Source organism: Hydra vulgaris, chromosome 04 (genome assembly GCF_038396675.1).
Source record: "Hydra vulgaris chromosome 04, alternate assembly HydraT2T_AEP".
Taxonomy (NCBI): Eukaryota; Metazoa; Cnidaria; class Hydrozoa; order Anthoathecata; family Hydridae; genus Hydra; species Hydra vulgaris.
This window is the reverse complement of record NC_088923.1, coordinates 33,414,013-33,429,440: the sequence shown is the minus strand read 5'-3', so window position 1 is coordinate 33,429,440 and position 15,428 is coordinate 33,414,013. Positions and strand designations below refer to the sequence as shown.

Here is a 15,428-nt window from a genome sequence, read left to right as displayed (position 1 = left end):
TAATTACTCGTTTCCCTCCTCCCCCTCTTAGAATCGCTCCTGCTTACATTCGTTGATTTTTTTCACCTTATTGTGTTGTACATTATTTAATTAAAATTTCGTAAAACTAAAACAATAAAAATTGTTCTATATGTTTGCCACTTTATTTTTAATCATTAATGGTTCCACTTTTATGGAATCTTTAGTTTTGGTTTTGCTATTTACGCATAAGCTGGGATTGTGTTTCTAGTTTGCTGCTGTTGTTATTTTTTATACTTGTTTTTATTTCTTTGCCTATTATATTCTTCTACTTCTGTTAAACTTGTTGTTTTATATACTTGATGCATTTGATTCTTTTACATTTCCATTTACTTTTAATCTTTCTCATCTCTCCTTTTTTTCTTTAATCCTCCTATTCATCTCTCCTTTAATTCTCTTATTCATTTCTCCTTTAATCCTCCTATTCATCTCTCCTTTAATCCTTCTTTTCATCTCTTCTTTAATCCTCCTTTTCATCTCTTCTTTAATCCTTCTATTCATCTCTCCTTTAATCCTCCTATGCATTTTTCCTTTATTTCTTTGGTTATGTAATTTTATACACTAAAATTTGCATCTTTTTATTCTTTACAAGGTTTTTGGTTTCTCTTGGTAGTGCTTTGTTTTTAGTGACTCAGCTGAATGTGTTTTACATTTAACGCAATAAGCTGAAGTAAAAGCTTTGATATAAAAATTAAAGAAAAAGAAAAGAAAATTGAGAAGATAACAAGCAATTTCAAAACTTAAAGTGATAAACTACGGTTAGGGCCGTTGAGAGCTTTTAAGATGCCCGGGGCAAAGCATCTACCCGGCTAACACAAAACGTTCAAGTACGCTCGACGAACATTGCGAACGTTCGAGCACGTTCTATGAACATTAAGAGAACGTTCTTAAACATTTGCAACGTTCATTAAACGTTTTGTTTTAGCTGAGTAGTAGGTGCATCTTTGAACATGCATGGTTTAAAAAAAAATTGAAATTAAAAGCATATACAAATATGTATATGTATGGTTGCATGCGTTTTTAAAATGATTTATTTTTTAATGGGAATATGGGGAAAAATGCTCTAGACCTTTTGAATGTGTTTGGTTGAGAAGGCTAAAAAAGGAATAAAACGCAAAGACTCTTTCAAACAATTAAAATGCATAGTTTCTACCATAAAGCCATTCAAACAATTAAAATCCATAATTTCCAAAAGTTGTCTTCTTTGATATCAATAGCATAGACTTGCGCCAATAAACGAGCTTTACCTTTAAAGAATCTAGTTTCTAATTTTTCAACCAAATGAATGAGTCTTTACAATGTCAAACTGATTGATTTTTGTAATAAAATGATCAAGATGACGTTGAAGATGTTTACCTCAAAGTGTTGCACGTGGCTCTCAAAGCGGAAGGCTGTATTGCAGGTTCATCGTAAAATTACATCTTACTTTTCTTAATTACAACTTTCAAGTTCTCAATTACATCTTGAAAAGGTGTAGTATACAAAAAAAATTTTAATTAATACAAAATTGTTTTAAATAAAAATCAGAAATATACACAATTGATCTAATTATGCTATCGAATGATATATTATATAACTAGATGTCTAACTTCGATCCGAAAAGTGAAGCCGCTTTTGCCCTTTTTACAAATGGCGGATTAAATTTATAAACAAATATTTTTAACTTTTCTTTTCTTAAATGAAGTAAATATATTTTAAATTTAAATATTATTTATATAAAAGTGTTATGCGAAAGTTATAATACTATTGTTATAAACAAAAGAAGATGGCATCATTTTTTGACCAATAAAATTCCGCAAGCTAGACATCTAGTTTATATAATATATCATTGATGCTATCAGTAATTTAAACCGGACACCGATGTTTATTAGAAATAATCGTCGATTGGCTGTAATTTAAAAATCTTATACTAGCAGCAAGGATTTTGATTTTAACAGATTTGTGACGTCAGATTTGTGATAAACACAAACAGTTTTTGTTGACGTTTTTATAGATCTTGAATTTGTTGAGGGTCAGTGTGAAACTTGAAGATATCGAGTCTTGTGATATTTTTTTTTTTGATTTTCGTGTTCTGAATATTTTATTCTATGCACATACTAAAAATCTTTTTTATTATAATTTTTTTTATTTGAAATTTAATACCAGTCTCAATTTTATGGTGCAGGTGTTATTTGAATGAAAAAAAAAGAAATGCAACCTTACGAAAATGCGAGAGTGACTGAAGCTTGGCAGATAAAGCAGTTCTGGCCCCGGCCCCAATTAAAAATGAGACTTTTTGCAAACCCGGCCCCGGTCGCGGCCCCGGCAAAAATATAAGATTTAGCGGGGGTTGATAGCCGGGGCTAGAAAAAAATTTATACTATAATTTTATGCTTACACTTACTAATCATCAAGTACTGGCATGCATTTATATATTTTTAAAATTTTTAAATACTTTTAATTCATTTCCAACAAAATTGCGAGCAATCACTATTAAGTTATGAGTTACTTTAAAATAGAGAATAAGTTAAAATGCTAGGAAACGTATAACTGAAGACTTAAAAAGTTGTAAGTTGTATAAAAAAGTGAAAAATGAAAATGGATAAGAGTTATAAGGTTTTTTTGATGTTCAACGAAAAAAACTGCATTAGTAAAAGTTTTTTTAGCATGAAGGGACAGATACAGTAAAAGAATGGAACTTGTTAAATAAAAAGGCTAGCAAGAATGAATTTTGGTTTATCGTAATAAAGATGATAGCTCCTTTGAGCATCGCATATGATTGTATTTGTAGAAAAAAGAAAGAAATGCAATCTTACAACAATGGGAGAGTGGCTCAAGCTTAACAGATAAAACAGGTCTAATTACAATTACAATGTGCTTTTAGACTTCTGAGTCTGAGAGTAAGAGAATTGTTATTCGTTAATATGGGAATGTCAGCATTATTGCAATATTTTTTTACAGTAAATAAATGAGTCTAATTATTAAAAAAATAAAAACAAATTAAAAGTTAATAAATCAAAATTTTTGTTATCTAACAAAAATTGTGGATTCTAAGTCCAGAATTTAAATCTATAAGCAGAGATCAGATTTAAAATCGGCTACTTGTTCTAAGCAATTAAAAAGTGAAGATTTTTTGTCAAGCAAGAGTTGAGTCGTCAGCAAATAGAGCCACATTAGATTTCATGAAGATTGTTATTGTAGATAAGAAACAATAACGGAAAAAGAAAAGTAGGCATAATCTTAGACAGAGATTAGAAAAAAACGTTGTACCGAATAAAGTTTGTCAGAGAAGATTAAAGTAATTTGGGTATCAGCATGCATAGAGTTAGCAGTTTCAGGAAAAAATGGTAGTGGTAGAATTGAGAAAACTTGGAGAGAGTGCGTTATATGTTTCATGAATGAGCTTTAGTTAAGGAAAGAAAATGCTCGAGATTGTTTACATAGGTGAATATATATGTATATATATATATATATATATATATATATATATATATATATATATATATATATATATATATATATATATATATATATATATATATATATATATATATATATATATATATATATATATATATATATATATATATATATATATATATATATATATATATATACAAAAACAGATACAGATTTAAAATCAAAAATTAATTTTTAAAACACAAGTTAAATAAAATTATATAAAAATTTCATATTACACCTGGGTCTAATTAAATATAATTAGATATAATTAGATATAATTAGATATAGATTATAGTTGACCAAATAATAAAGTCACCAGCGACAAAAATACTTGCAAACTATAGCAATTTTGTTTGTTTTTAAATTAAGAATTTCCTTCTTCTATATTAGAAAACAAATTGTTAATATAGATTATAGAAATAATATCAAACGATAGCACAATATCTTCATCAATCTTTTAAGCAACGGAAATTAAATTCTTTAGATTATAAAAAGCATAACATGTTAATTAAAACAAAGTCAACAAAAAAACTTGAAAAAAAGTTCAGAAAAAATCATCTTTTCCATAGAGTTAAAAATAATCTTTTTTTTTTATTTTTAAATTTAAATAAATGTTTTTTTGTCTTTTTTTTTAATGTTAAAAAATTATTAAAAAAATAAAAACAAATTAAAAGTTAATAAATCAAAATTTTAATTTTCAATATTATATAAAATTTTTAACATTGAGTTTTATAAAAAATAAATCAATTATATTAATATGATTTGAATTTTCTCAAACAAACAATAATTTTATATGCATAAGCTGTTTTTAATATTTTTATAATTAGCCGATAATACTTTTTTTTATGTAACTTTTTAATATTAGCTTCTAAAGTTGTTTATAAACTCAAAAAAACATTTAGTTCAATTAATTAATTTTTGACTTTTTTGTTGTTGTTGTTGTTTATTAATTATGTTTCTATGTTTTTAAATTAAACGTTCATTTGTTATAATGCCCATCGGAACGTTTTTATCAAAATTAGATCCAGATTCAAAACGAGCTCTGGACATATTTTCGCTTCACGGTAAGGAAGGTGGCGTGAACTTTCCGGTTAAGTGCACTTCCGCGGTGCTCTGAGACAAGACCATAAGGTCTTCTTGGAGCACCTAAATTCAAAAAAAAAAAAAAAAAAAGTGTTTGTTAATAAATAATAATATATATATATTTTTTTTAATTTAAATACTAAATTATTATTAAACAATAATAATTTTTTATTGTTAAATTATTTTTGTTTTGACTACTTTGAGATTACCGAGAGAAAACTTTTTGTTTACCTTGTAATCTTTATTAAAGAAGAAGAAAAAAAAACTGTTTATAATAATATAATGTATTGTTATATTTTTTCAACTTTTGGAATGTAATATTATAATATTATCGCGACAATAGAGCTCTATTGAGCTAAAAGAAAAAGTTGCTTCATAAGTTACGGTGGGTCAAAAGCTAGTTTTAAGCTGGCTCCATAATATTTTAACCAATAGTTTATAGAAAAGCAGAAATGCAATTGATTGAGACACGTAAACATTCAAGACTCAAGTCTTTTTTTTTTTAATGTTAAATAACCTAAACAACTTTTTCTACAATAATACCTTTTAGGTATTTTTACAGATATTGTATATATGTTGTATAAATGATATAGGTATTATTATACATATATATAATATATGTATAGATATATATAATATATGTATAAATATATATAATATATGTATAAATATTTATAATATATGTATAAATATATATATATATATATATATATATATATATATATATATATATATATATATATATATATATATATATATATATATATATATATATATATATATATATATATATAGTATAGGTATTATTGCAGATATTGTATATATACTGCACATATAAAACGTTTTCTGCAGAGTAATATCTTTGCTTAAGACTAAATTTCTTTCATGTGCAGCCAAATGGAATTTTAGATAACCAAATAAATTTTGAAGATCTATTGATCATTTTCAAGTGCGCATTGATAATTTTCTAAGTGCGCGACTTAAGATAACATCAAATTTACGAGATATTATTTTCTGAGTATAAAAACCGATGGATGTTTTCCATCGTTTTAGCTGATGCGAAAAAAATATTTTTGTTATAATAATCATAATTATTTTTTTTAATAATTATTAGGATTATGCGGAACTTGTTGAAAAAAGTAAATTGTTAAATAAGTTGATATTATAGAAGTTAATATTAGTAGAAGAGAATAAACTGTTTAATAAAATTTCAAAAGTCAATTTAAAAAATTTTTTATATTAAATAAATTTTTAAAATTGACTTTTGTTAAATTAACAATTTATTTTCTTTTACTATTAACTTCTAAAATAATAACTTATTTAATAATTTATTTTCTTCTATTAATTCCGCATACTCCTAATAATTATCAACAAAAAATAATTATAAATTATTATGATTGTTACAAAAAAAAATCTATAAAAGAAAAAATTGGTTCATCTCACATTTCTTTTTTTAGTAGCAATTTTGCTAAAAATCTTTAAAAAAGAATCAAACGTGAAGCGACTAACTAGGCAAGTTTTTTTATCAACCTACGTGAACTTTTAGTTTTTCCAAAAGTGTTAAAATTTTAAAAAAATATTTAAAATTCAAGTAAATTAGATGAAATTCAGGTAGAATACATGAAATTCAAGTGGATTACATAAAACTCAAGTAGACTACGTGAAATTCAAATAGATTAAATGAAATTCAAGTAGATTAAATAAAAGTTTACTAATTTCTAGTTTTACTATTAATTTTTTGTAAACTTCTTAGCTTAGTGTAAACTCAAATCTGCATCACAGTGTTTTTTCCTAAGACAACTCATAACAACACATGTTTTAATTATGTCAAAAAGAGTTTAGACTTAATTCTTCAAACAATGGCTTTTTTTTAATGTCAAGAAAAACAAAATGTTTTCAAAGACCTTAATAAAACCTGTTGCTCAAAATTTTTAAATAAATCATAGACTATATTAAAAGGAAAACAAAAAATATATTATAACAAGAAAGTAGAAAAAGAGTCCCTGTTGTCTTAAACCATCGTAAATTAGCAATAGATTTTTTCATACAATGAATATACAAGTAAACATGCATACACAAAAAATATATACAAAATAAACAAAACAGTTAATAAGAAAATAAATACTTTTCTCTATAAACAAGTAAAAACGTAACGTGTATATGTATGTGTTTTGTGTGTGTGTGTGTGTGTGTGTGTGTGTGTGTGTGTGTGTGTGTGTGTGTGTGTGTGTGTGTGTGTGTGTGTGAGTGTGTCTATATATATACATATATATATATATATATATATATATATATATATATATATATATATATATATATATATATATATATATATATATATATTCACTTATCCAAACAAAACATTGTAACGTAGACTGGCTCTTAAGCTTTCATTGTATATTTTTTTCCTATTTCTAGATTTATTGAATCGAATAATATCAATGTCTTTAATTGATTCTTGAATCGATCTTCGAGCTATTCCTAAGTACGGCATTGAAAAAGTTGTTTTGTTTCTCGACGTAGCTTTCCGTAATTTATTAGCACTTTCGTCACATGAGTACAAAAGTTTTTTTGTTACAATTGTCAGCAGTATAGACAACCAGGTATTTCTATCACTCTCTTTGAAAGCATGCAATACGTAACTTCTTTTACTTTGAGTAATTCGAATACTGTATTTTAACTTTGCTTTAATATTTTCTTCTGCATAAATCCCTGTGTCATACTCTATGTTAATTTTGTCCATGGCGGAAAATTTATCGGAATCTTTTTTCATAAAGTATAAACAATCGTGATGGAGTTTAAAGTATCTTTTTTTGCACTCTTGAAGAAATAAATTATGTTTGCTTCTGCGTTGTACAAACAAAAAGCCTTCGCAAGTTAAAACTGATTTTCCTTCGAACTCATTAATTGCTTCAGTTACTCTTGGTGTTGTGCACGCATTTTGATCTTTCTTCATGATTCAATAGATATAAAGTTTTCCATCAAAATTAAATTAAACTTGCATATAAATAAAAAATTTAATATAAAACGTAACAAAATGAATACTTTTTTCAACAAGAAAAAATGATTGAAAAGTTATTAATTTAATACCGTTTCATAACCTCGTAAAACGCTATAGAGTTGCATAATATATCGCTACATTGTAACTGCGATAACTGCAAAACATTAAGAACAATCAATATCAATTAGTGGTTAAAGATTAGTGAAACCTTGTCTTTTTTTAAAATCTTTTTTATTTATCCATATAACGTAGTCTTTTTCCTTTCTAAAAAACAAACTCAGTAAACCTAATAGACTTTAAAGAATAATTACGATAATACTTACACTAAAAGCTTTTACTGGAAAATAACGAATCAAATTTGACTAATTTATGTTCATAAAAAGTTCAGAGAATTAAAAAAAAATATTACAATTATCGCAAACGATCATATGCACCACTAACCAATCGTTAATTTATTTGAATTTTAAAATGTTACTACTTAACATCTGGCACAAATACTTTACTTAAAAAATTATTATATTTACTAAAAGTCTTTATTCAATACAACGTCTTATATTTAACTCCTTACATATAAGTGCAAATAAACAAATTTTCGATATTGAAAGCAATAAAAATTACGTCAAAGCGAAAGTTAAATCGAAACTCTTGATAACACATTTTCGTTGAGTGTTTCGTTACTAATCACCAATAAATATTTTAATTAACTGCGAATGAAATTTGTGGAGGAAGAGGAAACTATTTTAGGAAACTGTTATTAAATAACATAAGCGCTCCCACCTTATAAAAAAGATAATTTTATAAAGATTTTTAAAAGAACAAATAATTCTTTAAAAACTATTAATTTTTATGAAATAACGTTGATTTTTCATGTAAGCATTTATGTTTCTAAGCCGTTTTGGCTAAAAATATGATGTTTTACAATGTACGAAAAAATATTCGATAAGAAAAACTATTTTTTCTTTGTAAATAGAATTCGATATATTGTTGTTTTTTATCGAAAATATTTGTCTCGACTTGGTTTGAGTAAGACTTTTTTCGACTTACTAAGTAAAAATGACGTATTATATAACTTTTTGCCGAACCCTCAGATAACGACCACAATTAAGCATTTCCTTGCAAACTGATGACATCAAAGAAAGAAAAAAAGTTCTAAACACAACTGAAATAATTTGCATTTAAAATTCGAATGTCTGGGTAATAACATTTCTTCTAAAGCAAAAATTTAATTAAATTCAAAAAATTCAACACTTAATTACTTAAGCCAAAATTCAGTGATATTTTTTTCCAGATATTTGTGTAATTTTAATGCCTTAATTTGATATTTATAGGATTTTTTTATTTTATTTGGAATTTAGTTGCAGTTGCTAGTTTTGGTTTAACTAATTATGTCTAAAAAAATAACTTGGTAATCTTTTTTCGTAAGTTAAACCAAATATTAATTATCAATAATTATCGGCGATTCAAACAAAAAATACTTTAAAATCAACAGAGTATCATTATAATTGTATCATCGGTCAAAGTCAAGAGAAGTAAAACCCGAGATAAAAACAAGATAAAAAAGGATAAAAAAACGAAGTTAAAAATAAAAACTTTATTAAAGAAATTGATCATCACCCACTCCATAAAAAAAAGATCCAAAAAGAATTTTAAAATAGAAAAATAAAATCGTTTATGTTTCGTTTAAAGAAGTAAAAATTATTTATGTTACGTTTACATTCAATGGGGGTATACGTTTAGTACGTTTATACACTTAACGTTTGATACGTTTGTTTATTGCTTCTATTGTAATTCTATTCGTCATCTCTGCATTATCATGAAACCCATACATCATTAACAGTCATTATATTAAAATATAGACAATTAAAGTGTTTTTTGTATAAAAATAAGCATGGCAATTGTATCCATCCAGCCGGCGTGATGTCACTCGGTATTAAAAGCATTGTTTTAAAATTAACCATCTTGATTTGGGGGAAAACAAACTAAAAAATCTAAAAATTTTTTTTTTTTTTTTTTAAATCCTTAAAAGTTGTTGTGCAGTTCGTTGCACTTACAAAATAAAAAATAAAAAATAAAAACTTAAGTCTTCCTAAAGATGAAGTACTTAAAAAAAGTGATTGAATTCGATAAACAGTGCTGTAGATAGTAGTGTATGTAGCAAGCAATGGTTTCCTAAAACCTTGTAATGCATATGTTTGTTCGGCACACTTTATTACTGGTGCGTTACTTTTAATTTGCATCTTAATTTAGTACTGGTAAGTAAATATCAAAATATCAGTACTTTTTATACCCTAAAATAACCAAAATAATATGAAGACAGCAATGCAAGGAGTCATTTTATTTAAACAGAGATCTAAATGTATGTAAAAATAAAGTAAAATCACCTAAAAGACTTATATTTTGCAGACATCTATTCGCTGTTCTCTTTGATTAACTTTTAAAGTAATTGTAGGACATAAAGTTGTTGTTTTTAAAATAATGTTTTCTTAACTTTGCGTTTAAGAAAGAAAAGTTTAATTACCCCCAATTCTATATGGTTACTTTTGATTTTGCAACATAGGCACGTGATTCCGCCTGGATGGATTTTAAAAATTTTTAAAAGGAAGTTGTAGTAGGCTGGCATCAGTTGTTGAAAAAGTTTTCAAAAAAAAGAGACAATTTTTATACACATTTTAGTATCTTATATTCGATAAAGTTATTTTGAAGATTTAAAAAATTAATTTAATCCCAAAAAGTTCCCAGATTTTTACCATATAATAGAGATCAATAACTGGATAATTAAGGTCAAAAATTTTTTGAGTATGGAAACCATCTTAGAGTTTTAATTAGGACAGTTTCTAATAACAAAATTAAAAATAAATTTATTCTTTTTCTTAGTTACGCCGAAGTAATTAATAATTTAGATTTGAAATTTAGTTTTAATTTTAAGCAATTACTTAAAAATATTGAAATTTTGATGAAAAAAACGCATTTAAATAAATAATTACACAAGTTTCCAACGAGTTTTCTGGAGTCCTATTATTATATATTTATTCTAATAAAATAAAATAAAAACAGTTTATTTTTTTATTAAACAGTTATAATTTTATTTACGTATTTACGGATTCACAGAAAATTGAAAGAAAAAGTTTCTTTAAAGTTAAAAAAAACTGTAAATTCAATCATAATTTAGAGAACATTTTTTGAACAATCCAAAGTGGGTTTGGTAACAGCAATAACAGAAACATTGCAAGGAGAGAATTTGAGATTTTTATGAAATAACAGGAGATTGACGTAGAAATTATAAAGAGAATACTATTGTCCTTACAATGGTGTAACGTAAAGGCAGTCCGGCGCAGTGACGGATCCAGCATTTTTTGATGTTTGAGATACCTAACTTCTAGACATGGAGCAAACTCCAAACTTTTTTATTTGTATACTTTTGTCAAATAATGATGCTTTGCAAAAAATTGCTGGGAACAAAAAAGCCCTTAAACTTTGTCCCAAAACGTGAGGGGCAACAAATTGATAAAAAAAAAATTGTACTTTTTTCAACAAGAATTATATTCATCGATAAATTTTAAATTTTATAGTACTATCTCTCAGCGTTCAAAAACTATGACCATGTAAATTTTAACCCCCCTCAATTTACCGGGGTTACAAGGATTTTTGTTGTTGTTTTTTTTCATATATTTTGCTGTTCATACAATAATGTAAAAAAATTATTCCAAAAAAAAAAAGAAAATATATATATATATATTTATATAAACAGACAGGGGCTCAAAGAAGGTATGAATGACCAGAGTCACCACAATCTTTTCATTGAGCCCTATGTGAGCTTTAACAACTACAAATTAAAGAAAGTTGTTATAATAAAATATAATTAAAAAAAAAAAACTTCGTTAAAATCTTATTAAAAAATAACATAACCCCGTAAAAAAAAAAAAAATAAAGAAAAAAAGACAGTAAGAGGAATAAGGCCCTCGATATGTTATACTATATTCTTTGTATTTAGTTAGTTTACGAGGTCGTGTGTATTTTAGCCTCTCGTTTGATCTCAGAGAATAGTTATTGTTTTGATTTATCTTAAATTTTGCTTCAAAGTTTTTTGGTATATAATTCTGTAAGCATATTTTTGTACACTAAATATCCTTTTAAGTTTAGAGGGTTGTGTGCTTGCCCACGCAATGTTACCATAATTAATATAGCTATGAATTGAAGTACGTTAATTTGAATATTAACTTTGAGTATATAACTTTGAGTATATAACTTTGAGTATTGATTAAAGGACTAATTCTATACATTATACCAATAGTTATTTTAATTTTCGTTTCAGTGTATTTTATGTGGGAAAGCCAAGATAAGTTTTCATCTACAAAGATTCCTAGGTACTTTAAACAATCTTTTAATTTGTTTACTATTTATAGAAAGAAATGGTGATTTAAGAAGCAGGTTTTCTTCCTGCTTTTTCTTTATAAAATAATGTATATTGAGTTTTGTCTACATTTATTGACAGTTTATTAGCTCTGAACCATTTATTTACTTTTAACAGCTCAATATTCATTTTACCATATAGCTGATTAATATCACTATTGGACATAAACAAATTAGTGTCATCAGCATACAATTCATTTATCATTCTCTTAAAATCTAGCTAAAAAACTAAATCATTTCCACAATACTTGAAGAAATAAAAACAAGTATAATTTCTCAAACTTTATTATGTAGATCAACATGCTCATCCCGTGTTTTCTTATAATAACAACTCTACTCAACAAACCAAACTTAACCTGAAATATTTAGCTCTAATAATCTGTCTCTAATTCTACTAAAGACCTTTTGCTTCAGATTATCTGCATCACTCTGTGCTTTATTTAATTGTCTTGTTTATAGAGACAACACTGACTTGATCAATACAAATCAACTCATACTAATGGATATCAAGATGCCAAGCCTTCAAGAGATTTATTTCACGTTAGTCTTCTATCTTGCAGCCTTGCAGCAAAAAAATAGGCACCATCTATTTCACTATTCCATCATTAAAAGTTATTCATATTGATGGAACAAATTCATATCAATTCAATACCTGAAGTTTACTAAAATAATCTGGAACCTCACACCCAATAATTTTAGAACTATCTTTAACCACAAATATAAACCTTGACTGATTTTTACTTAAAACTAAAGCTGCTTACATTACATTTTACAAAAAAAGGTTTGTTTAGAGATACTACACGTTTACTTCGTGCTAGTGTCGAAAATTTGTAGCTTTTTAAGTAACACTGCAGCTATATTTTGCACTTAACATCAAACTTTTTTTTTTCACAATTATTTTCGCTCTTTTAGAATTCAAGTTCGTGGTATAAAAAGACTTATACACATTAAAAAATAACCAACTTATATATATGAGAGCAAAAAAGAAATTTAACGTATAAAAGTTAATTATTACAAATTTTCATAAAATAACAGTGTTATTGTTAAAAAAAAAAACTCGGGAAACTCGCAGAAGACCAGAAGGTCTTATCATCAAGAACCGCGGTGTAGCATTCATGGATATGAAATAAAAATGGACATAATATAAGATAAATAGTGTTAAGAACAAAAAGCTCTCAAATTTGTAACTAAGATTAAAAAAAAAATTAATTTAAAGGATATTATTAATAAAAATTTGTATAATCTAAAATGTTCTTTTTTATTAATTTTTAAAAGCAATTTATATTTCTACTCGTGTTATAATATTATCTTTTGCTAATATTTTATTCCAAATATAAGGAGCACGATACGTAACTTTAAACTGTTCCTGTTTAATTTTGCACAGTGACGGATCCAGGATTTTTTGGTGTTTGAGATAGCTATCTTCTCGACATGGAACAAACTCTAAACATTTGTATATTTATACTTATGTCAAATAATGAGACTGTGCAAAAAATTGCGGTGATTGGAGGGTGGGAACAAAAAAAGCCCTTTAATTTCATCCCCACGACCACGACCTTTAATTTCATCCCCACGACCCTAAACGTGAGGAGCAACAAGCTGATAAACTTTATATTCTTTTTTATTTTTATTTTTTGTTGATGAGAACACTAACAAATTTTGTTACTCTTTCGCGACTAATTTCTGTGTTTTCAATAACTAGTTTTGGAAAAGAAATATGAATTCTTTTTGTTTTATTTACTGAATGAAATACCGAAAACTTTGTTTTTTTAAAATTAATAGAAAGTTTGTTTGCTTTGAACCATATTGAAATATTCATTTTACGAATAGCACAAATGAATATTTTAATCTCATCATTTATTTTTACGAAAAGTCGTGGTATATCTTTTCCTGAGATGAAAAAGTTACTGTTATAAGCATGGCGGGGGTGGGGGTGGGATGGTATGTTGAAATATTTTTATATTTTTTATCACATTTACGTCTCCTAAAAAAAAAAAAAGATTCTCCATTTCTAAGATATTTTAGGATTTCCAGATTCTGATAGGGCGGATGGGGGGGGGGGGGGGTTGGGGAGGGAAACGCATATTTCTATTCATCCCCGCTGGAAGCGTCACAGGTCAGCAAACATAATTGTTGATAAATTCGAAGCTCTCCAAAGATCATTAACATGTATAAGAAAAAGTCATGGCTCAAGAATAGACCTTTGGGGCACTTCACAAGAAATCAAAGATGAACTTGTTTGTTTATTAAGAAGTCATTAATACACTTTATAGATTGAAATTCTAGAACCAACATTAAGAAAAAATTGTAAAATTTAATTGTTTAAAATAGTATTTATAATATTGAAAGTATGTATTGAAAAAGAAAGTTTTTTATAAAAATCAACAGTTTATTTTCAGAAGACTATCAGACTTAGATCATTTAAAATACTGTCCATCGGTAGTATTCTCTTCTCCCATCTTTAAGGTAGCATGCGGTTTCCACGCTGGTAAAATTCTTTGGTTCCAGTGCTGGTAAAATCCAATTATTAACATATTTAATGGTATCTGTATAAGAAGAAAATTGCTGCTTAGCCAGGCCATGCGTCATCGACTAGAACAAATGGTAATCCGATTGGGCAATGTCTGGTGATACGGCGGGTGGGGTAGGACTTCCCCTTTGATGTTCTTCAGGTAGTTTTTTACAACGTTTGCTTCATAGGGTAGTGCGTTGTTATGTTAAAGAATAATGGCTGCATATTGCAGCCATTTATCCTTAAATAGCTCTGCTTAATCAGTTATTGTCAGTGACGGTATGCCGTAATTTCTTCGTTCGGTTTAAGCAGCTTATAATTGTGCAGCCGTGGCGCAATGGTTAGAGTTCTGCCGCTGAATCTAGGGGTCGAAACCAAGAGTCAGAGTTCTTACTTAGAACCAAGAGGTAAGGAAGGAGGTCTGAACTTTCAAGTTAATTGTTCTTTTGCGGTGCTCTGTGAAAAGACCCTAAGAATACAAACTATAAAAGCTATAATCGCCTTTTTGTGACGATTGTAAAGCGCTCAAAAAAATTTTACTATAGTAGCCAATTGCTAAAATACAAAAATGATATACAAAAAACTTGGAACATAATAAAAGAGGTTATAGGTAAAAAAGATATGAGTATTAGTCGTTTACCAAAAAAACTAATTATAAATGACTGTGAAATTATTAACGACACAATAATTGCTAATTCGTTTAACCATGCATTTGTTAGCACAGGTCCAAGTTTAGCATCAAAAATAAATAAAAGTAAAACTTGCTTCAAATCATACCTAAACTCTAATAATAATATAATGGACAATAATATGCTAACAGAAACAGAATTGCTAGATGCCATGTACTTACTTAAACCAAATAAAGGTAATGGAGTTGATGATGTAAGCAGTAATGTAGTAATTAAATCAATGCCTTATTTAAAAATTCCGCTTTTGCATATATTTACGCTCTCTTTAAACCAA

At 26.8% G+C, this 15,428-nt stretch overlaps 1 long non-coding RNA gene across 2 annotated transcripts; it reads right to left on the bottom strand.

Annotated features, from left to right (window-relative positions):
- Positions 1–6,548: 6,548 nt before the first annotated feature.
- LOC136079768 (uncharacterized) lies at positions 6,549–8,061 on the bottom strand. 2 transcript variants are annotated; one of them, XR_010638204.1, is made up of 3 exons: positions 7,953–8,061; positions 7,633–7,807; positions 6,549–7,539 (listed from the first exon to the last, which is right to left on the bottom strand). It is a non-coding gene; the product is annotated as an uncharacterized LOC136079768 (long non-coding RNA). The 2 variants fall into 2 exon arrangements; XR_010638203.1 differs by lacking the exon at positions 7,953–8,061 and having other exon boundaries at positions 6,890–7,539; positions 7,633–7,923.
- Positions 8,062–15,428: the final 7,367 nt, after the last annotated feature.